Raw genomic sequence first — 24,580 nt, forward strand, 5'->3', positions numbered from 1 at the left:
TCCATGTTCTTCTCCTCAAACTATAAAGATATTTTTCAGCTATCTGAAAATTCAATTCGCGGTCCAGGGATGTGCAGGCTAGGTAGGATAGCCATGGGAAATGCAAGGATACAGGAGGTGAGTGTCTGGGTGTGATGCTGTTTGGAGGCGTGGTGTAACTTGATGGGTCGAATGGCCTGTTTCCACACTGTAGGGATTCTCAGAATTCTGAGTGTTGTCCTGTTAATATTTGGTACTTGCTACTTCCAACCACTGTACAACTTCCCCCTTTTAATAAATAAAATGTATTTCCACGCTAACTCCAGTGGTCACAACTATTGCTGATTACATAACTTCAATAATGGTCATAAATCTGATAAATTGGACAAATAGCAGTCTTAATATTCAGTCAAAACTGTTTTAGAGCTGTTCATGAATATTACTTCAATTTGGATCTTTAATTTCTAAGCATGCACTAACTGTTGCTGGAAAAGTTAGGAATAATGCTGAGTTTGATTAAGGTCGCTTTACCTCAGGAGTTTTCAAACCACTGCAACCCACCTGGGATCAATTATATCTTTTACACCATTGTGGTGGCCAAGAGCATTTAACTTCCACAATACAAAGATAAAACCAGGCTATATGTTCCACATGGTGTTACTTATTGAACTACAGAAGGAATGAAAATAACTGAAAGGTCCAACTTTGTTGTGACTACACCACAGATAAGTGATACAAATGTTCCAACATGGTTTACCTGCGGTATATTGTTAAAATGTATATAAACAAATACAAATGTTGCCAAATGTTATTTATGGAGGCTCTATTACTTCAAAGTTACCAATAAATGGCAAATAAAATCAATAACAAATCAAACTGGTTACTGCAAATATATATTTTAAACAATGAGTAGCCAGGAATATCTCTGCTTTGAAAGTTTCACAATTTTTGTAGTGGGTTACAAGCTGTAGTTCAAATTGGTTATCAGAATGCATTTTAACTTTTTATTTGAAGGAATTGTGTTGTTCTTATGAAAAATATTTAAAAGAAATGAGGAAGTTGCATATAAAGAAATCATACTAATCTCTAAACTTAATAATTAATTTAAGAATTTTCCTTGTATTTTTATTTTGTTGATTTAAACTGAATAATTAATTTAAGAATTTTCCTTGTATTTTTATTTTGTTGATTTACAAATCTTGACAAGCTTGTGCTTGAAGGACCTTTCAACAGATTATTTTCTGTCTTTATGAAGCCAAGATTGTGATGTACTTATGTTTGAAAGAGGTGCATTCCTGGAATTGTTGAAAATTACACCAGGTATAGGAGAAATACATAACTGATATACTTCACTGATTAGGTCATGGCAACAAGACCTTAACAACGAGCACATTGGCTAAAGAGAATGGCAAGATATCAAAATATCTAGTACGGCAACATGTTTTCTCTCCTTAATATTCAAGAACGTGTTTGAAATACATTTACTTTACAATTTTTTTTATCTAAAGATCGACTTGCTTAGAATTATTTTGAATGTCAACAAAGAAAACATTACCCAAGTTAGTGTTAGAATAGATATGAAATCTGATTTCTACGAGTGGAATATTCAGATGAAAATCAATTCAGAGGCGTCTAGAGGATAATCAAAGAATGCAGAATGCAATTATTCCAGGTTTGATTGATCAGTGCCGAGTTAACTGGTCTGAACTATTACTGTTGGTCTCCCAGTCAGGATGGACTAGGAGGCTTATGAATACAGCACGCTGCTTCCTTACCCCACTGTAAAGAGAATACGTGTGTACATTGAATAAAGATAGCTTTAATTTTGACAGTGATGCCCCACATAGTCTACCAATGCTCTGTTTAGATTAACAGTGATGTGTTTGCTTCAAACTGGGTATTTTATCCAATGCAGAAATGCTTATGATATCTTCCATGACATAAGAAAATGAAAGTGGTTATCATGGTGTTGAAGAACCCAAGATATTTGTTGCAGCAAAATACAGTACACAAACTTTGCATTCCTCGGACAGAGATTCTGGTATATTATTAACTTAATAGGTTACAGAGGAGCCTGCTTCTTGTATAGTGACATGTTTCAAGTGTTTGGAAATAAGATGAAGTATGAGATTTTAAACCCTCAGGTCACATTAGAAAGCACAGTAATAGCATCATGAGCAAATCTTGTAAAAGGTACACCAGCACATTGACTATGATACATTAAACAAACAGAAGAGAATGACTATGTTACTCTTGCAAACATTTTCTGAGGAGAAATGGAAAAAGTTAAGGCATTAGTGAGAACATGACATTCTGCTACTGGTCACTATCTAATAAGAGTGAGAATGTCTGACAGTGAGTAAGAGGAGACTTCAGAGAAGCCTTGGTTGTGATGGCATTATGTGATTGAACGAAATGGCAACTTTCCCTGTTTAAGTACATTCATTAAGAATGAAGGGCTAGAATGTCAGTGAAACTGTACCCAAGTTGTGTTAGCATCTTCAGGAAATATGGTAAGCAGATTTGGAAAATGATTTTGCCAACAGTCTAGGAAATGTTTTTATTAGATAACAAGAAACTGAAAGATAGGAAGATACAATCTTGATTGGCCAAATCCACATGAACAGAGCAATAAAAGGTCTCAAAAATGGAGCTCAGACACTGCACAGAAATAGTGTGAGTTGCTGCAAGCTTTTTCTTATATTTCTTGTCAACGTACCCATTGATTCCCTGTTAATTCCATTCATGAAACAGAATGGAATAAATTCTTAAATTCCATTTAAAAACAAGAACAGAGACAGCTTTTGACGAAAACTGAAAACTCTTCTAACACTGTTTTTGACTGGATGTGAGTTTGCTCGCTGAGCTGGAAGGTTCGTTTTCGGACGTTTCGTCACCATTCTAGGTAACATCATCAGTGAGCCTCCGATGAAGCACTGGTGTTATGTCCCGCTTTCTATTTATCTGTTTAGGTTTCCTTGGGTTGGTGATGTCATTTCCTGCGTTGGTGACGTCATTTCCTGTTCTTTTTCTCAGAGGATGGTAGATTGGCTCCAAATCAATGTGTTTGTTGATGGAGTTCCAGTTGGAATGCCATGCTTCTAGGAATTCTCGTGCGTGTCTCTGTTTGGCTTGTCCTAGGAAGGATGTGTTGTCCCAATCAAAGTGGTGTCCTTCCTCATCTGTATGTAAGGATACGAGTGATAGTGGATCATGTCTTTTTGCGGCTAGTTGATGTACATGTATCCTGGTGGTTAGCTTTCTGCCTGTTTGTCCAATGTAGTGTTTGTCACAGGGTATATTAGCTGCTGTTTTACTGTGTTGGTGGGTTTGTTGGCTACCCTGATGCCAAGAGGTCCGATTAGTCTGGCAGTCATTTCAGAAATGTCTTTGATGTAGGGGAGAGTGGTTATGGTTTCTGAGCCCATTTTGTCTGTTTGTTTGGGTTTGTTGCTGAGGAATCAGTGGACTGTGTTCATTGGGTACCCGTTCTTTTTGAATACGCTGTATAGGTGATTTTCTTCTGCTTTGCGTAGTTCCTCTGTGCTGCAGTGTGTGGTGGCTCATTGGAATAATGTTCTAATGCAGCTTCGTTTGTGGGTGATGGGATGGTTGCTCCTGTAGTTCAGCATTTGGTCCATATGTGTTGTTTTCCTGTAGACGCTGGTTTGAAGTTCCCCATTGACTGTTCGCTCTACTGTGACATCTAGGAATGGCAGTTTGTTGTTGTTTTCCTCCTCTTTTGTGAATGTTATGCCAGTAAGGGTATTATTGATGGTCTTGAAGGTTTCCTCTAATTTGTTTTGTTTAGTGATGACAAAGGTGTCATCCACATAGCGGACACAAAGTTTGGGTTGGATGATGGCAGAGCTGTTTGTTCGAGTCTCTGCATTACTGCCTCTGCTAAGAACCCTGATATCGGAGATCTCATGGGTGTACCGTTGGTTTGTCTGTAGGTTTTGTTATTGAAAGTGAAGTGGGTGGTAAGGCATAGGTCCACTAGCTTGATGATGTTGTTCTTGCTGATGAGTTTGGTGGTGTCTGGTGTATGTGTCTTTGGTTCTTCTAATAATGTAGTCAGTGTTTCTTTGGCCAGATTGATGTTGATGGATGTGAACAGGGCTGTTACGTCAAAGGAGGCCATTATTTCATCTTCTTCTATCAGAACCTCAACCTGAGCTACAAATCTTCTCAAAACTCACTGTTTTTGGCTTTGCCTCAACTTGTTGGAAATGGCCATGGAAACCATTTGCAAATATAAGTTTTTCAGTATTTGAGAATATTGACCCAAATATACTAAAAAGTGCATTTTCCTGTTAAATCCTAGATATTTCACAAGGTAAAGCAGAGATTTATCTGATTTAGTCCATACCCTAGGGTTTCTAACATCACAGTGAGCTCCCTAAAAACCACTGCTCTGCCCCAAAATTTTGATAGATATTGGTGAATTATCTTGGGTCCATGTGGTGAATATTAACCAAACAGAATAAACAGGGATGGTTAATGAGGTCAATGAATTTTCTCGATTCCCATTTTAGGTAGTGGCTGGCTGCTTATCGTAGCAATCTGTGTTGATAATTTGTAAAACAAAGGGATTACAGTGCTGTGTGATCATGTAAATAAGGATTAAGACCACTCCCACAAACAAAGTTATGCATTAAGAGTGAAATACAAGTCAAAGCAATAGTACTGACACATATCTTACATTAGCCTACAGTTTCTTTGAAAATTAATAGTGTTTACAAGTATGCATGTAATGAAAACGCAGCGCGATTGCTAATATGAATATTTTAACTATAGGAATTAAGGGAAGAAGTGAGTCTGGAACAAATGCAAGATCGTTGCTATGCATTGTTTGCTTTTAAAAAGCTGAGGGGAAGGCCACATCGAGACATGGCGATGAGACAACACTCCATTGTCGTTTGGACCAAGCAAGTGGCTAAATGCTTAAGAATGAGGGAACCCTTTGATGAAGTGGCAAATGTCACCACGCACAAGTCAGACTTCTTTCAGGGCTGGAAAATGGATTATAAAAATTTTGTTTAAGTAAGTGAACATCCAAAAGCTACATGGAACCAGACATGATGATCCTCTAGGACACCAGTAGGAGAGACAGAAAGCTGGGGAGTAGCTCCAAAAGAGAGGGATCAAGGGATCTATCATATGAGAAGAGGACAAGATACAAAGAAATGCGGCAAGGTAAAGGGAAAAGGAGTGTAGGGTCAGGTGAGAAAGTATCTGAACAAAAAAAAAAGGGCAGAGAAAGATTAGGTTTGTAGTGGCATCTCAAATCCAGAAAAGGCTTGATGTATCAGAACAGAGTGCAAATTCAGATCCTGAGGTTGAGATTACATTCCCTGTTGACTGTATTCAATGAAGGGTAGAAAAATATATCCAGTCTACCACTTTCCCAACCACCTGAGCTCAATGCGATAAATATGATGGGTGGGTAATGCTGAAATCAATTGTTCAACTACCATACATATGTAAATAATTCAGGGTTAGTTGTGTTCATTAAAAATTCATCTCAGCCTAGCATTATCTTGCCATGTCATAACATGACAGCCGAGCACAAGTGGGCAGCCTGTCTTCAGGAGGAAAGAAGGAGTCTACTATCCTCAGAGGATGTTGATTGCACATCAAAAGCACCTTTTGAGAAGTTAGTGCATGCCCCAGTATCTCCTCCCATAAATTTAAGCCCTTGGAGTGAGCTTAAGCGCACAACTTTTTAACAAATAGGTAGAATGACTACCAAACAAGCCAATCTGAAAAACATGCATAAAGCAACAAACATAAATGCCTGAGATAATGGGAACTGCAGATGCTGGAGAATTCCAAGATAATAAAATGTGAGGCTGGATGAACACAGCAGGCCCAGCAGCATCTCAGGAGCACAAAAGCTGACGTTTCAGGCCTAGACCCTTCATCAGAGAGCTCTCTGATGAAGGGTCTAGGCCCGAAACGTCAGCTTTTGTGCTCCTGAGATGCTGCTTGGCCTGCTGTGTTCATCCAGCCTCACATTTTATTATCTCTAAACATAAATGCCTTCTTGTTCAGGTGGCTTTTGCAATTTTATTCAAAAGTTAATTATACTAATTTAATCCTACAGCAAAGATAAATTTCACTTTGGGCCAGATTTTGAATCACACTTAGACTGCCACTTCACTCCTTTTTCTCCTTTTTTTACAGTAAGATTGAGCTCTGCATTTCTGATCACGGCTCCTTCAGAAGTACTGAATGAACTTTAAAACTGACAGGTCCCTCATAGAACCAGATAGTTTGGGCAAACCACGCACCATCCTGCACAACAGTAGTTGCCCTTATTTGTGATTTAAAGATCCAGCATTTCAGTCAAATACTTTGCTAGCTCTTGTCAAAGTGCAATGAGATGAGGCAAGTGTAAGGACAGAGTGCCAGGTTGATAAGGTGGCAAGGAGGTCAACTGAGATATGGGCTATTTAAGGAACAGTGAGGTTGGGGGGCACTTTTGGTCTGGTGTTCACATCATGGGGTGCAGCAGGTGAGCATTCAGAGAGAGAGTGAAATGTCAGGGTCTTGCGGCTGAGGCACAGGGGTGGGTGGTTTGGGTCCCACCAGAAGAGGGTGTGTCAGGCCAGGCCCTGGGGTAGGTGTAGTTGAAAGTGTGCTAACTTTGAGGTTAGTTTAATAGTTACCAAGATGTTGGATTAAGTTTTTAATTGCCTAAGTGAAGAAAGAACACTCCAAATTCTTCCATTTAAATTGAAACTTTGGAGTATTCCAGGCATAGGGGAATTGCTCAATCATTTCAATTTCTCCCATTAAGTTTGCTACATCAGGATTTCATGGGGTCACAAATTTGCTGTAGAAACAGTATCTGGTCATTGGAAAATCCTGAACATTAATTAACTTTGCAGATTTGATTTATTTCTAAAATCAACTCTATAATGAGTTTCAGAGATAGCAGGAACTGCAGATGCTGGAGAATCTGAGATAACAAGGTGCAGATAATAAAATGTGAGGCTGGATGAACACAGCAGGCCAAGCAGCATCTCAGGAGCACAAAAGCTGACGTTTTGGGCCTAGACCCTTCATCAGAGAGGGGGATGGGGGGAGGGAACTGGAATAAATAGGGAGAGAGGGGGAGGCGGACCGAAGATGGAGAGTAAAGAAGATAGGTGGAGAGGGTGTAGGTGGGGAGGTAGGGAGGGGATAGGTCAGTCCAGGGAAGACGGACAGGTCAAGGAGGTGGGATGAGGTTAGTAGGTAGCGGGGGGTGCGGCTTGGGGTGGGAGGAAGGGATGGGTGAGAGGAAGAACCGGTTAGGGAGGCAGAGACAGGTTGGACTGGTTTTGGGATGCAGTGGGTGGGGGGGAAGAGCTGGGCTGGTTGTGTGGTGCAGTGGGGGGAGGGGATGAACTGGGCTGGTTTAGGGATGCAGTAGGGGAAGGGGAGATTTTGAAACTGGTGAAGTCCACATTGATACCATATGGCTGCAGGGTTCCCAGGCGGAATATGAGTTGCTGTTCCTGCAACCTTCGGGTGGCATCATTGTGGCACTGCAGGAGGCCCATGATGGACATGTCATCTACAGAATGGGAGCGGGAGTGGAAATGGTTTGCAACTGGGAGGTGCAGTTGTTTGTTGCGAACTGAGCGGAGGTGTTCTGCAAAGCGGTCCCCAAGCCTCCGCTTGGTTTCCCCAATGTAGAGGAAGCCGCACCGGGTACAGTGGATGCAGTATACCACATTGGCAGATGTGCAGGTGAACCTCTGCTTAATGTGGAATGTCATCTTGCGGCCTGGGATGGGGGTGAGGGAGGAGGTGTGGGGACAAGTGTAGCATTTCCTGCGGTTGCAGGGGAAGGTGCCGGGTGTGGTGGGGTTGGAGAGCAGTGTGGAGCGAACAAGGGAGTCACGGAGAGAGTGGTCTCTCCGGAAAGCAGACAGGGGAGGGGATGGAAAAATGTCTTGGGTGGTGGGGTCGGATTGTAAATGGCGGAAGTGTCGGAGGATAATGCGTTGTATCCGGAGGTTGGTAGGGTGGTGTGTGAGAACGAGGGGGATCCTCTTGGGGCGGTTGTGGCGGGGGCGGAGTGTGAGGGATGTATCGCGGGAAATGCGGGAGACGCGGTCAAGGGCGTTCTCAATCACCGTGGGGGGAAAGTTGCGGTCCTTAAAGAACTTGGACATCTGGGATGTGCGGGAGTGGAATGTCTTATCGTGGGAGCAGATGCGGCGGAGGCGGAGGAATTGGGAATAGGGGATGGAATTTTTGCAGGAGGGTGGGTGGGAGGAGGTGTATTCTAGGTAGCTGTGGGAGTCGGTGGGCTTGAAATGGACATCAGTTACAAGCTGGTTGCCTGAGATGGAGACTGAGAGGTCCAGGAAGGTGAGGGATGTGCTGGAGATGGCCCAGGTGAACTGAAGGTTGGGGTGGAAGGTGTTGGTGAAGTGGATGAACTGTTCGAGCTCCTCTGGGGAGCAAGAGGCGGCGCCGATACAGTCATCAATGTACCGGAGGAAGAGGTGGGGTTTGGGGCCTGTGTAGGTGCGGAAGAGGGACTGTTCCACGTAACCTACAAAGAGGCAGGCATAGCTGGGGCCCATGCGGGTGCCCATGGCCACCCCCTTAGTCTGTAGGAAGTGGGAGGAGTCAAAAGAGAAGTTGTTGAGTGTGAGGACGAGTTCAGCTAGGCGGATGAGAGTGTCGGTGGAGGGGGCCTGGTCGGGCCTGCGGGACAGGAAGAAGCGGAGGGCCTTGAGGCCATCTCCATGCGGAATGCAGGTGTACAGGGACTGGACGTCCATGGTGAATATGAGGTGTTGGGGGCCAGGGAATTGGAAGTCCTGGAGGAGGTGGAGGGTGTGGGTGGTGTCACGGACATAGGTGGGGAGTTCCTGGACCAAAGGGGAGAAAATGGAGTCCAGATAGGTGGAGATGAGTTCGGTGGGGCAGGAGCAGGCTGAGACGATGGGTCGACCAGGGCAGGCAGGTTTGTGGATTTTGGGAAGGAGATAGAAACGGGCCGTGCGGGGTTGGGGAACAATGAGGTTGGAGGCTGTGGGTGGGAGGTCCCCTGAGGTGATGAGGTCATGAATGGTGTTGGAGATGATGGTTTGGTGCTCGGGTGTGGGGTCATGATCGAGGAGGCGGTAGGAGGTGGTGTCGGAGAGTTGGCGTCTGGCCTCGGCGATGTAGAGGTCAGTGCGCCATACTACCACTGCATCCCTAAACCAGCCCAGTTCATCCCCTCCCACCACTGCACCACACAACCAGCCCAGCTCTTCCCCCCCACCCACTGCATCCCAAAACCAGTCCAACCTGTCTCTGCCTCCCTAACCGGTTCTTCCTCTCACCCATCCCTTCCTCCCACCCCAAGCCGCACCCCCCGCTACCTACTAACCTCATCCCACCTCCTTGACCTGTCCGTCTTCCCTGGACTGACCTATCCCCTCCCTACCTCCCCACCTACACCCTCTCCACCTATCTTCTTTACTCTCCATCTTCGGTCCGCCTCCCCCTCTCTCCCTATTTATTCCAGTTCCCTCCCCCCATCCCCCTCTCTGATGAAGGGTCTAGGCCCGAAACGTCAGCTTTTGTGCTCCTGAGATGCTGCTTGGCCTGCTGTGTTCATCCAGCCTCACATTTTATTATCTTGGAATCTCCAGCATCTGCAGTTCCCATTATCTCTAACAAGGTGCAGAGCTGGATGAACACCCATTGTGTAAACCCGAGACCCGATCATCGTAGGGCCTCCCACCCATCCACCTACTCTAACCTTATACACCAGGGACAAATCAAGGTAAGCTTCTCTTTTCTTTACTTTCTGTTTAGGGGATTAACAGGGATGGCAGTGCAGGTAGAGGAATGTTCCTCTTGCATGATGTATGAGGTGAGGGATGCCATTAGTGTCCCATCCAAATACGTCTGCAAGAAGTGCACCCAACTCTTGCTCCTCCAAGACCGCATGAGGGAACTAGAGCGGGAGCTGGATGAACTTCGGATCATTCGGGAGGCAGAGTCAGTGATTGACAAGAGTTACAGGGAAGTAGTTACTCCTAAGTGTGAAGAAAGCTGGGTAACTGTTAGAAGGGGGGAAAAGCAGTCAGTGCAGGGATCCCCTGTGGTCATTCCCCTGAAAAACAAGTATACCGTTTTGGATACTGTTGGGGGAGACGACTTACCAGGGGCATGCAGCAGGGTGCAGGTCTCTGGCACAGAGTCTGTCCCTCTTGCACAGAAGGGAAGGGGGTATAGGAAGAGAGTGATAGTCATTGGGGACTCAATAGTTAGAGGGACTGATAGAAGGTTTGCTGGGAACGAAAGAGACTCACGGTTGGTGTGTTGCCTCCAGGTGCCAGGGTCTGTGATGTCTCGGATCGTGTCTTTGGGGTCCTGAAGGGGGTGATGACCCCCAAGTCGTGGTCCACATAGGCACCAATGACATAGGTAGAAAGAGGGATAGGGATGTCAGGCAGGATTTCAGGGAGCTAGGGTGGAAGCTGAGAGCTGGAACAAACAGAGTGGTTATCTCTGGTTTGTTACCCGTGCCACATGATAGCAAGGCAAAGAACAGGGAGAGATTTCAGCTGAACACGTGCTGCAGGGATGTTGCAGGGGGGAGGGCTTCAGATACATGGACAATTGGGTCTCATTCTGAGGAAGGTGGGACCTCTACAAACAGGACAGTCTCAACTTGAACCAGAGGGGCACTAATATCTTGGGTGGGAAATTTGCTAGTGCTATTCGGGTGGATTTAAACCAGCTCAGAAAGGGGATGGGAAACTGAGGTGTAGTCCTAGTACACAGGAGGATGAGCATAGGGAGGACATGGTCAGGACCTCACTGTCATAGGAGCGTGCTGGCAGACAGCAAGCTGGATTGAAGTGTGTCTACTTTAATGCCAGGAGTATCCAGAATAAGGTAGGTGAGCTTGCAGCTTGGATGGGTACCTGGGACTTCGATGTTGTGGCCATTTCAGAGACATGGATAGAGCAGGGTCAAGAATGGATGTTGCAGGTTCCAGGGTTTAGATCTTTCATTAAAGTCAGGGAAGGTGGTAAAAGAGGGGGAGGTGCGGCTTTGTTGGTCAAGGACAGTATAACAGTGGCTGAAAGAACTTTTGATGAGGACTCTTCTACTGAGGTGGTATGGGCTAAGGTTGCCGAGGAAGGTTTATTGACTGAGTCAGTATGGGTGGAGGTCAGGAACAGCAAGGGAGCAGTCACCTCATTGGGGGTTTTCTACACACCCCCAAATAGCAGTAGGGAAATCGAAGAACTCATAGGCCGGCAGATTGTTGAAAAGTGCAAATGTAGCAGGGTTGTTGCTATGGGTGACTTCAACTTTCCCAATATAGATTAGAACCTCCTTAGTGCAGATGGTTTGGATGGAGTCGTTTTTGTCAGGTGTGTTCAGGAGGGTTTCCTTACTCAGTATGTGGACACGCCGACGGGGGGGGCTGGGGCGTGGGGTGGGGGGGGGGGGGGGGGGTGGTGGCCATTTTGGATTTGGTGCTCGGCAATGAGCCAGGACAGCTGTCAGATCTCGTGGTGGGAGAACACTTTGGCGACAGTGACCACAACAGCCTCACATTTACCATTGCCATGGAAAGGGAAAGGAGCAGTTACCAGGGGAAGATATTTAACTGGGGAAAAGGAAACTATGACGCTATCAGACAGGATTTGGGAAGTACAGATTGGGAGCAATTGTTCCACAGAAAGGGTACAGCAGACATGTGGAGGCTGTTTAAGGAGCAGTTGTTGCGACTGATGTATAAATTTGTTCCTCTGAGACAGGTAAGAAGGGATAAGATTAAGGAGCCTTGGATGACAGGTACAGCAGTGCTTCTTGTCAAAAGGAAAAAGGCAGCGTACGTAAGGTGGAGGAAGCAAGGGTCTAGCACAGCTTTACAGGATTACAGGCTTGCTCGGAAGGAGCTCAAAAGTGGACTGAGGAGGGCCAGGAGGTGGCACGATAAAGGCTTGGCAGGAAGGATTAGGGAGAACCCGAAGGCATTTTACTCATACGTGAGGAATAAGAGAATGATCAGGGAGAAGGTAGGGCCAATCAGGGATAGCATAGGGAACTTGTGCGTGGAGTCTGAGCAGATAGGGGAAGCCCTAAATGAGTTTTTTGCTTCGGTTTTCACTAAGGAAAGGGACCTTGTTGTGAATGAGAACTTTGAGTCGCAGGAAAACAGGCTTGAACAGATCAAGATTGAGGAAGTCGATGTGCTGGAAATTTTGGCAAACATTAAGATTGATAAGTCCCCAGAGCCAGACCAGATTTATCCTAGGTTGCTCCAGAAAGCGAGAAAGGAGGTTGCTAAGCCGCTGGCGAAGATCTTTGCTTCCTCACTCTCCACGGGAGTCGTACCGGAAGATTGGAGAGAGGCAAGTGTTGTTCCTCTTTTCAAGAAAGGGAATAGGGAAATCCCTGGAAATTACAGACCAGTCAGTCTTACGTCTGTGGTCAGCAAGGTTTTGGAAAGAATTCTGAGGGATAGGATTTATGACTATTTGGAAAAGCATAGCGTGATTAAAGGGAGTCATCATGGCTTTGTGAGGGGTAGGTCATGCCTTACAAATCTTATTGAGTTCTTTGAGGAAGTCACGAGACAGGTTGACGAGGGTCAAGCAGTGCACATGGTGTACATGGACTTCAGCAAGGCATTTGATAAGGTTCCCCACCGCAGGCTCATTCATAAAGTCAGGAGGTATGGGATACAGGGTGATTTGGCTGTCTGGATTCAGAATTGGGTGGCTGACAGGAGGCAGAGAGTGGTTGTAGATGGTAAGTATTCTGCCTGGAGGTCAGTGCTGAGTGGTGTCCCGCAGGGCTCTGTTCTTGGGCCTCTGCTCTTTGTAGTTTTTATAAATGACTTGGATGAGGAGGTTGAGGGGTGGGTTAGTATGTTTGCTGATGACACAAAGGTTGGAGGTGTCGTTGATAGTATCGAGGGCCACTACAGGCTTCAGCGAGGCATTGACAGAATGCAGAGCTGGGCCGAGAAATGGCAGATGGAGTTCAACCTGGATAAATGCGAAGTGATGCATTTTGGAAGATCGAACTTAAATGCTGAATATAGGATTAAAGGCAGAATTCTCGGCAGTGTGGAGGAACAGCGGGATCTTGGTGGTCAAGTGCATAGCTCCCTCAAAGTTGCCACCCAGGTGGATAAGGTTGTTAAGAAAGCATATGGTGTTTTGGCTTTCATTAACAGGGGGATCGAGTTTAAGAGCCGCGAGGTTACGCTGCAGCTCGACAAAACACTGGTGAGACCACACTTGGAATAGTGTGTCCAGTTCTGGTCGCCCTATTATTGGAAAGATGTGGAGGCTTTGGAGAGGGTGCAAAGGAGGTTTACCAGGATGCTGCCTGGACTGGAGGGCTTGTCTTACAAGGAGAGGTTGACTGAGCTCGGACTTTTCTCACTGGAGAGAAGAAGGAAGAGAGGTGACCTGATCGAGGTGTACAAGGTAATGAGAGGCATGGATAGAGTCGATAGCCAGAGACTCTTCCCCAGGGCAGGATTGACTGCCACGAGGGGTCATAGTTTTAAGGTGTTAGGAGGAAGGTATAGAGGAGACGTCAGAGGGAGGTTTTTCACCCAGAGAGTTGTGAGCGCATGGAATAGTTTGCCAGTGGTAGTCATGGAAGCGGAGTCATTAGTGACATTTAAGCGACTGCTGGACATTCACATGGACAGCAGTGAATTGAGGGGAATGTAGGTTAGGTTATTTTATTTTTGGATTAGGATTATTCCACGGCACAACATCGTGGGCCGAAGGGCCTGTATTGTGCTGTACTTTTCTATGTTCTAACACAGCAGGCCAAGCAGCATCAGGGAGCAGGAAAGCCGACATTTCAGGCCTAGACTCTTCTTCAGAAAAATGTTCTCATTATCTATAATGAGTTACTTCATTTCTCTATGGAGACTTTTCCAGTCACCAATATTTTTCCTAATTTCTTCATGATAATACCACATATGTTTCAAAGCGCACTTTTGAAGAGTGTACTGAAATGCATGTATGTGTAAAAGAATGAAGTACAATCAACAGCAATATAGGAGATTGAATTACATGGAGCCATGTTAATCTTTCGACTGCTCCACGCTTCTCTGCCTATCTGTCAACATCACAACAAAGACTTCATTACTAAATCTAGAAGCAATGCTTATAGTGCACCCTAGGTTAAATGTTACAACAGTCAGGAATTAATTTGATTCAATCCAGTTAAAAGCAGCAGTAGCTCATAAAAGATTAACAGATTACAGACTTAAGAGTTGGCGGCAGAAAAATACCACAATCTCTTGTAATGCTGAGGTCCATTTGAGAAAATGCACTGAACATTTAATTTACATCATCGAAAGCTCATCTTTACTGTTTAATTTCCTTATAATACTTCTTTCATATTACTTACCTTTTTTTTTACTTTTAGCCTTGGTGATGTCTCATACAGTTGTTTTAGGGTGTGTGGTCCAATCAATTTTTTTAAAAGAGTACTGCTCACGAGCCCAAACTAGTCTGGCAGATTCTGTGCCTCCAAATTTCAGTCTAATGCACTGTTTACTCCAACAGATCAAACTGCAGACTCTCAGACAGAAGTCTAAATCTAAAGCACCTGGTAAATGTGAAGCTGAGATAAAAGTACCTGCAGATACAATGAAGACTACTGTGCAATACAAGGAGCTGCACAGACACGTGAAGGTATGTAGGACATTTGGCAAAAACTGAATAAAATGTGCACAAAACTGGAGGGGGCTAAAATCCAGCATCATTACCAAAACAGTTGTAGCTGACAATCAAATAATTTAATCCACGCATTGTTTCATTTTAAAATATTCTACCTGTTAGAAGGTGTTAATTTACTTTGTTGACCATTTTTATTACATTGACATCTCAATCTCCCAGTATGGCACAATGCTTTCACAACACATTATTAAAAGCATCTGCTGCCAGAGAAAGGGGTGACAGGTCCATCCAACAGGTATATTTTATCCTTCTGTTTGTATGTCAGAGGCATTCTGAAGAACAAGAGATGTCATTCTAGAGGTGTCATTGACAACATCATATCTATTTGCTTTTAACAAGGTTGCTCAGAACTTTCCCAGCCCAACATTATCAAGACTAGTGTAATCCAGTTTGGTTCCTGCCAGAACTTCACACCTCAAGAGTTAGTTCCATCCCCCTTTAAGGAAAAATCTAATGATCAGCTAAAAACTTTGTAATCAGACATAATGGGAACTGCTGATGCTGGAGAATCTGAGATAACAAAGTGTGCGGCTGGATGAACACTGCAGGCCAGGCAGCATCTTAGGTGCACAAAAGCTGATGTTTCGGGCCTAGACCCTTCATCAGAAAGGGGGGATGGGGAGAGGGTTCTGAAATAAATAGGGAGAGAGGGGGAGGCGGATCGAAGGTGGATAGAGGAGAAGATAGGTGGAGAGGAGACAGCCAAGTTAAAAAGGTGGGGATGGAGCCTTTAGAGGTGAGCATAGGTGGGTGGGGAGGTAGGGAGAGAATAGGTCAGTCCAGGGAGGACAGACAGGTCAAGGAGGCAGGATGAGGTTAGTAGGTAGGAAATGGGGGTGCGGTTTGAGGTGGGAGGAAGGGATAGGTAGAGGAAGAACAGGTCAGGGAGGCAGGGCGAGCTGGGCTGGTTTTGGGATGCAGTAGGGGGAGGGGAAATTTTGAAGCTTGTGAAATCCACATTGGTACCATTGGGCTGCAGGGTTCCCAAGCAGAACATGAGCTGCTGTTCCTGCAACCTTCGGGTGGCATCGTTGTGGCACTGCAGGAGGCACATGATGGACATGCCGTCTAAGGAACGGGAGTGGGAGTTACCTGCTGAACTTTGAGCTGAGCATAAGTATTTGTATCTAGGCAATTACCAAATTTTGTTTCTGCAATATTTTCTGCTATCATTTCCCCTCCCGATTTGTGAGAGTTTGTCTCAAACAGAGTGTTTAACCTATTGCAAAGACTGTGTTATCTTCCATAACACAGAAAACTAGACATGGATTATTAAAAAAATACCGAACAAGTAAGATCCCAGAATCAAACCTGACGTGATAGATGTTACATATACTATTTGTATTTAGTTACCATCATTGTTATTCACTGAAACATATTCACACAAGAATGTGTGAATGTGTGTTACAACAAAATGCAAGTTTACTACACAAAAACACATTAACAGATAATAAGAACAATCTTAATACAAACAACAAAACAAAAAGCTTCAGCTTGTTTTCCAACAGTAAATTGTTCCAGATACCCAGTACCAGAGGAAATTCACTCCTTGTTCAATGCCAAGATTTTACTTAATTGATCATCTCAATACTTTTTCCTTTAACTACAGAGACAAGTTTACAATTCCTCTGAAATCACTGGTATGAGCTTCACAATTCTGATGGCTTGAACTTTATTCGTTCCGGTAATTTAAAGATTTCAATCCAAAGTCTCCTGGCTTGGAAGTTCCACAAACTAAAGCCTTCAGTAAAAAAGATTAGGCACCTTAAACCAAAACCATGGTTCTTCGCTTGCTTGAACAAAGTCAGAAGTCACACAACACCAGGTTATAGCCCAACAGGTTTATTTGAAATCACAAGGTTTGTAGTGTTGTTTTTTCATCAGGACTATAACCTGGTGTTGTGTGACTTCTGACTTTGTCCACGCCAGTCCAACATTGGCACCTCCACTCTTGCTAGGAGAAACTATTCTCTCTTTTGAGTTGAGCTCTTGATTCTTCTGAACCAAGACCTTGAACCTTCTGTTCTGAAGTCAAAAATTAAACTATTAGCTTTCTCGTTGTTGTAAACTGTGCAGTACAAACATTCCATTCATTCTCCCAGACACTTGGCTATGTCACATATTTTCTTGGAAGTGATGTACTGATTGTGACTTGACTTAGAAAAAAACCTTCACAGGCTTGACATACATCCATCTTCCTCTATTTTAAAATCCAAATCCCAGAAGTCTTATATACTTCTCATTATAATATTTATTACAATTAACCATAATGTATAAACATTTGATTTCTCAGGCACACATGTCGGACATTAACAATATTGCTAACATTAATCTATTATGTTACAACAGAAGAGCATGTTTCCAGTTGAGTCGCACGTTTTACATGTTCCAAAGGTACGACAGAAAACAAGAACCCTCAAGTGACATGTTAAAATGCAAAGATGATATCATGTGCATGTCTCTTGAAGACATACTATCGGTGAGACATAATACTAACTATCCGAAACACCAAATAATCAATTTTCCTGATGCCTGTGCTCTTCAAATGTTTCACCTGATATAAATTCCACATCATTTAAGACTCCACATTTTATGTCGAACCAAGTCTCAATGACCTATTAACCTGGTCCTTGCTGCTACTGGCTCTCCGTTTGCCAAAATGTTATTTTTAAGTTCTGCATTTTCATATACAGCAATTATTCATAGCCTCACTTACCTCTTCCAGAATTACATGTCACTCCTTTGTTGATAGCTCTGACTAACATAACAAATGGATGGAGTAAATGTGAATAATCAGCTTTAGAATAATGATGATAACAAGATATAGTGTACGATTCAAAAATAATGGGTGTGGGAAATTATGAATTTTTTTATTGTTATTCATGAGACATGAGAAGCTGGTTATTATTAATTAGCCCATCCCTAATTGTCCTTGAGAAGGTTGTGAGCCATCTTTTTGAATCACTGAGGTTCATATGGCATTGGAATACCCCAGTGCTACAAGTGATGAAATTCCAGGTTTTTGTTGAAACAGAATAGATAAAAAAGACTGTGTCCAATATTCATGATGGGACACAGCAGAGAAATTCAGTGCATAAAAAAGAATTTCTTTTTCTTGCAAATTATTTTGAGGCTAAAGAATGCATTTGAACAGTTATTGACTGAAACAGAAATCACGACAACATTTAAGTATAGGTGATTAGAGAACAGGTTAAATTTTCTTTTTATTTGCTCATGGAACAGCATTTACTGCCCATCCACAGTTGCTCTTGAGAAGAGCCAATGTGATGTCTAAGGATCTTTGGTGAATTTCTGCACAGTATCTTGTAAATAGCAGACACTGCTGTGATTGAGCGTCAGTGGTGGAGAGAGGGGATGCTTTTGGATGTGGTGCAAATCAAGCAGGCTACTTGTGTAAAGCTTCAAGTACTGTTGGCGCTGCACATATCCAAGCAAGTGGAGAGTATTCTATCATATTCCTGACTTGTGCCTTCTAGATGATCAACAGGCTTTGGGAGAGTCACAAGGTGAATTACTGATGCAGTATTCCTAGCCTCTGACTTGCTCTTGTAGCTACGGTATTTATATACCAAGTCTAGTTGAGTTTCTGGTCAATGGTAATCCAAGGATCTTGATAATGGGGATTCAGTGATAGTAACATTATTGAATTATTGAAAGGGATGTGGGTTAGATTGTCCCTTGTTATTGGAGACGTTCAATGTCTGGCATTTCTGTGACACAAATATTTCTTTCCACTTCTCAGCCTAAACCTGAATATTGTCCAGAAGCTGTTGCATTTAAACGTGGACTACTTCAGTATCTGTATCATCACAAATGATGCTGAATATTGTTCACCGTAGATAACACATCTGCACTTCTAACCTTACAATGGATGGAAGGTCATTGATGAAGCAGCTGAAGACGATTGAACCTGGGACACTGCCCTGAGGAATTCCTGCAGAGATTGCCTGGAGCTGAAATGACTGATCTCCAACAATCACAACAATCTTCCTACGTGCAAGGTATAACTCCAATCAGCAGACAATTTGCCCTCTGATAGTCATTTACTTCAATTTTGCACGGGGTCCTTCATAGCATACTTGTTCAAATGCTGTCTTGATTCAAGAGTTGTCACTCTCATCTCACCTCTGGAGTTCGCCTCTTATGTCTATTTTTAAGCCAAAGCTGTAATGAGGTCGGGAGCTGGGTGGCCCCGGTAGAATGCAAATTGGGCGTCAATAAGCAGCTGGTGCTGCACAACAACACTATTGATAACTTCCTCCACCACTTTACTGATGGTCAAGCGTAGATTGCTGGGGTGGTAATTGGCTGGGTTGGATTTATCCTGCTTTTTGGTATACAGGACATATTTGGCAGTTTTCCACATTGCTGGTAGGTGCCAGTGTTTTAATTGTACTAGAACAGCTTGACTATGGGAACAGCAAGTTTGGAGCACACATCTTCTGTACAATTGCCAGACTGTTGTCAGGGCCCATAGCTTTTGCATTATTCCTTATCCCCAGTCATTTCTTACTATCACATGGAGTGAATTTAAATTGACCGAAGACTAGCCTCTGTGTTGCTGGGAACAATGAGAGGAGGCTGAGGTGCACAAAGGGAAACTGGAAAGGGCAGACATATGAGATTTGGGAACACTGCTCATAAAGAAAATAAATACCAGCACAGATCATATGGGACAAAGATTTCCAAATTGTAATTTCAACATAATTCTTATGGAAGTGATTTAACATCTCCCTCTTCTTTCTCATTAGCATCCACCATTCCTATCAACACTCCCCATGCAAAAACCTCCCTGGAAGGGTGCACAGCACAACATAACCAGCAAGCAAACAGCAGATTGTTTGATACAAAATAAAATCACAACAATGCAGCACTTCAGTTATTCCAGCGTACTTTTAATCTATTCACAAATTGCAAATGGAAGCTAAACTTTTGTGTATAATTTACAAGGTACACAGAAAATAGTTAAATTCTATTGTTGTGAAATTGGAGCAGTGCTTGCAGATTGGGAAGCAGGAACTTAGAATTTGGAGTCTGTAAAATGCTGGGGGTGGGGGGGAAGCATCGTGTGGTCCCTTTAGAAGATCGTGTGCATTTTCTGCGCTTAGAGGTTTAAAAGTGGATGTCTACAAACAGCTTTAAAGTTTGCAGATACACAGAGAGCACCCAAATTGAAACATTTGTAACAAAAGGCCATATGGTTAGCAGGCCAAGCAGCAGTTTTATTTAAACCAAGACAACAGGCTTTGATTTGGCCAATCAACTTGAACCAGGCACTTAGATACCAAACACCAGTTAAATTTAAATCTGATGGTTTTAAACAACACAGGACCAATTCAATTATAAGACATATTGATATGACATTAAGTGTATAAAAGAAGGGGACAGTTAGAAAAAGCGCCACAGCTAACTGCCAACTGCCAGAGCAAATAGCCCCCCGCTCTCGAGAGAGAATCACTAGCCCACTCAGCCTCCACTATGACTTGGAGATAGCACTATCTAAGTAGCTACAGTAACCACAGCACAATTAGTTAACGTTCCTGAAAGAAGACACAATGGAGAAGGCATTGAGCATTCTGGAAGGCAAGCAACCTGGTTGTAAATTTGAGAGACAAAATTCTATCTTTATTTTATACAAGTGGGATTCATATTTATTGGAACAGCATACTATTAACCTACCAGTGGGGTACCACCAGGTTCGATGCTGGGACCACAGCTGTTTACAATATACATTAATGACATAGACAAAGGCATTAAACGTAATATTAGCAAATTTGCTGATTACACAAAGCTGGGTGGCAGGGTGACATGTGAGGAGGATGTTATGAGAATACAGGGTGACTTGGACAGGCTAGGTGAGTGGACCAATGCATGGCAGATGCAGTTTAATGTGGATAAATGTGTGGTTATCCACTTTGGTGGCAAGAACAGGAAGGCAGATTACTATCTAAATGGAGTCAAGTTAGGTAAAGGGGAAGTACAACGAGATCTAGGTGTTCTTGTACATCAGTCAACGAATGCAAGCATGCAGGTACAGCAGGCTGTGAAGAAAGCTAATAGCGTGCTGGCCTTCATAACAAGAGGAATTGAGTATAGGAGCAAAGAGGTCCTTCTGTAGCTGTACAGGGCCCTGGTGAGACCGCACCAGGAGTATGGTGTGCAGTTTTGGTCTCCAAATTTGAGGAAGGACATTCTTGCTATTGAGGGAGTGCAGCGTAGGTTCACGAGATCAATTCCCAGAATGGCGGGACTATCATATGTCGAAAGAATCGAGCGACTGGGCTTGTACACACTTGAGTTTAGAAGGATGAGAGGGGATCTGATTGAGATGTATAAGATTATTAAGGGATTTGACAGTCTGGAGGCAGGAAGCATGTTTCTGCTGATGGGTGAGTCCAGAACCAGAGGACACAGTTTAAAAAATAAGGGGTAGGCCATTTAGTACAGAGTTGAGGAAAAACTTCTTCACCCAGAGAGTGGTGGATACATGGAGTGCTCTGCCCCAGAAGACAGTGGAGGCCAACTCTCTGGATACTTTCAAGAAAGAGATGGATAGAGCTCTTAAAGATAGTGGAATCAAGGGTTATGGGGATAAGGCAGGAACAGTAAACTGATTGTGGATGATCAGCCATGATCATAATGAATGGTGGTGCTGGCTCGAAGGGCTGAATGGCCTACTCCAGCACCTATTGTCTATTAAAATCTTGCTTTATTCAGGAATAGTGTTGCAAAGTTTTGTAGCGTATTTGTGGATTGGAAGGCAAGATGTTAGAATTTGATGTTTATACAATAATAGGGGTTAGAGTGCATGGTCCCTTTAAAAGATTATGTTTTTTTCTAGGCTTGGAGGGAAAAAATGTGCAGATGCACGAAGAACCTCTGAAATTGAAACATTGTTTCAAAAGGGTATGTGGTGATCAACCCAGGCAGATTGTTTTGTTGTTAACGCAACCATTTTGAAAATCGGCCAATTTATTTAAACAGGGCACTTAGAGACTACATACCAATTAAATTTAACATCTGTTGATTTTGACAACTATGAGCAACCCTTGTGTAAGAAATGAAAAGGTCATCAAGGGTATAAAAGAAGAGGACATTTGAAAATCGGTGTGACAGTAACTGTTAACTAATAGAGTTAACAACCCATGAGCTCAAAAGAGAAAGCCACTGGTCCTTGTAGAATTCTATAAGCTCTCAGAGTACCCATCATCTAACAAAAAGGTATAGCGGCACTCTTAGCTAAAATTTCTGACACAAGAATTTGACAGAGAGAAATGTTCTTGAATGGTGAAAGCTGTTCCAGACTGAGAATCAGCAGAGAGGGTGTGGAGCATTCCAGAAGATGCAGCCTGGCTGTAATTTCGAGGGACTAGGTTTTAAGTACTTCTTTTTTATTAAGTTGGTTTATATAAGTGGTACTTATATCAATTGGAACAGCATACCATTAGAACATCATTTTATTTGGGAATGGTAGTTGAGGGGAATTGTTTGGTTTGTTAGTAGTTCAGTTAATTTGTTCATTGTTAAAGTTAGATAAATAAATTGTTACTTGTTGAATATAGAGAAAATGAGAGGATTTTCATTTTATTTAATCACTCCTTTATAACAGATTGGGGGCTGAGAGTCAGGTAATACCCTTTTCACACTTGTTAAAAGATTATGAGGTGAGGCAAGCCTCTCTGGGTGTTTCTGTTTCAGTTATCAGAAGGGGTTTGACCTCTGCTTTATAACAACAATTAATAATTATAAAGGGTTTATTTGATTTGTTAATAGTTTAGTTAATTTGTTCACTACTAGAGTTAGATAAGTAAATCACTACCTGTTGGTTCTAACATCGCTGTCAGAGACTTATTTTACTTAATCACTAAAAGTTGCTGAAAGGCAGGTTACACTACTTTTCACACTCCTTTTACAGATTATGGGGTGAGGTGTTCTTCTTTGGGTGTTTCAGTTTTAGTTCTGGGGGGTCAACCTCCACTTTATAACACTACGGAAAGTTTGCAGAAGTAATATTGTATGTAAGACTTACAGGTGAGAGGACAATTAGATAGTGGCAAGAGTACTGGACCAGTAATCCAAAACCCTAGTCTAATGTTCTGGGGACATGCTTTCAAATCCCATGTGGCAGATAATGAAATCTGAATTCAGTATCAATCCCGAATAAAATGCAAGCCTAATGGCAATGATGTAGACACTGCTGATTGTCATAAAGTCCTTCAGAGAAAGCAACAAGTCATTCTTACCCAGGCTGCCTTACATGCAATGCCAGACCAACAGCAGTATATTGACTCTTACCTGCCCTCCAGGCACTTACAGATGCTCAATGGAATGATGGCCATGTTGTCAATGTTATCATCTCCATATAGATCCCAAAATGACCCAATTCTAAACTTGTGTCCATGGTATGAACAGTACCAATATCTGAGCAAGTATCAGATGAAGCGACCAGGCATCTTCATTGCTGCTGCAGCTCATATTTCTCCTTTGGCTGCTATCACTGGACAGTTCTTGAGTGCATGAAACCTTCACGTCCTCCCTAAAATTTGGCCCCAATTCATTCACTGAATGTAGTTATCACAGACTGGGCCAGCATTTGTTACTCAACCCTACTTACCTTTATGGAGGTGGTAATGAAACCATGGCAATCCATCTGATGTATAAGTACTTCAGATTCTATATTTGGTCCAAGTTGTCTGGATCAATTTGCATTGGCCTCTAAGTTTGTTAATAAGATCATGAACCTTTGCTCTGTTTACTGTCTCAACAATGAAGCAAACTATTCTGCCAATTTTAAGGTCTAGTATCTTCCTGAACAAAGAAAAGTGTACATTCGTCATTAGAAAAAAATTTAACTTTAAAACAGCTTGAATTTTCCAGTCAATAGTTGAGCATCACTGGTATCCATTGGTCCCACTCCCACTGAAGTAACACCAATCAAAATCCAGTAGCTAAAAAACAACTTCTATTTCATTTTGTCTTGAGAAGTATATATCTTTAATCAACAATTTACTTACGCAATTCTATAATCGGTTTTTATAACGGCTAAACTGGTTTGCTAAATTTAGACTTTAGCACAGTATTATGGTCCTTGTGTATTGCAGTCCCATTCCCAGTAGGTATTGGGTAACATCAAATTAAATTTCATATTTATGTTTGACGCTTCATTAGTCAGGCTTGGGTTCCAAGCCAGATCTCAAGTAAAACTTTGTCTGCTAAAGCAGTGCTCTACACAATCACACAGCTTTTACTTGAAACCACAGTTGAATCTTTCGTGATTAATTCTTTGAAAATTATGTTATTTATGCCTACTGAAATGATACACACACTGATAAATATAATCTACTAAAGGATCATGTGATTACCTTCACAAGTACAGACATGTCGAAGGAAAACAAATTTTCAACATGTATCACTTGTCAGTGCCTAAATGCAATTCTGTCTATGCCGAAAAATTATTTTCCTTTTATTAATTTCTGATTTAATTATTTAGTACACATATCACATACATGATATGATCATTAGTTTCTGTGAACAGCTAGATTTATTCAGGCATGACGAAGATTCCCATGCTATTGGTTGATTATAGTGTTTCATTTGTGTAACTAAACTAGGTTTTTAAGCCAAAATTTTCAACATTTTGTTTTACCTGGACTTCCAAAAGCTCAGAAAACTGGTGAGGACCCTACTAAAATTAGACCCAAGAAGTAGCTCCACCCTTTGTCCTTCCAGATGCCGCGGTTCATCTTGGCCTTTGAGAGTTGTTTATGTCTGTGAGTCCCTGCCTGTTCAGCTGTGTCTAAATTATGTATAAGCATCTTAGGAGTATCCAATTTCCCATTCAC

General features: G+C 42.7%; 1 protein-coding gene across 4 annotated transcripts in view; it reads right to left on the minus strand.

The window, feature by feature from the left end:
* Positions 1-24,580, minus strand: part of LOC125452228 (protein eva-1 homolog A) — a 301,173-nt gene that overhangs the window by 234,605 nt on the left and 41,988 nt on the right. The window contains exon 1 of one of the 4 annotated variants that reach the window (XM_048530391.2): positions 14,386-14,498. The exons of the other annotated variants lie outside the window; for them this stretch is intronic. The gene's annotated coding sequence lies outside the window, so the exon portion shown is untranslated. Of the gene's footprint in view, positions 1-14,385; positions 14,499-24,580 lie in introns of those variants that run through there. 4 annotated transcript variants of the gene reach the window in all.

Source organism: Stegostoma tigrinum, chromosome 4 (genome assembly GCF_030684315.1).
Source record: "Stegostoma tigrinum isolate sSteTig4 chromosome 4, sSteTig4.hap1, whole genome shotgun sequence".
Lineage (NCBI taxonomy): Eukaryota > Metazoa > Chordata > Chondrichthyes > Orectolobiformes > Stegostomatidae > Stegostoma > Stegostoma tigrinum.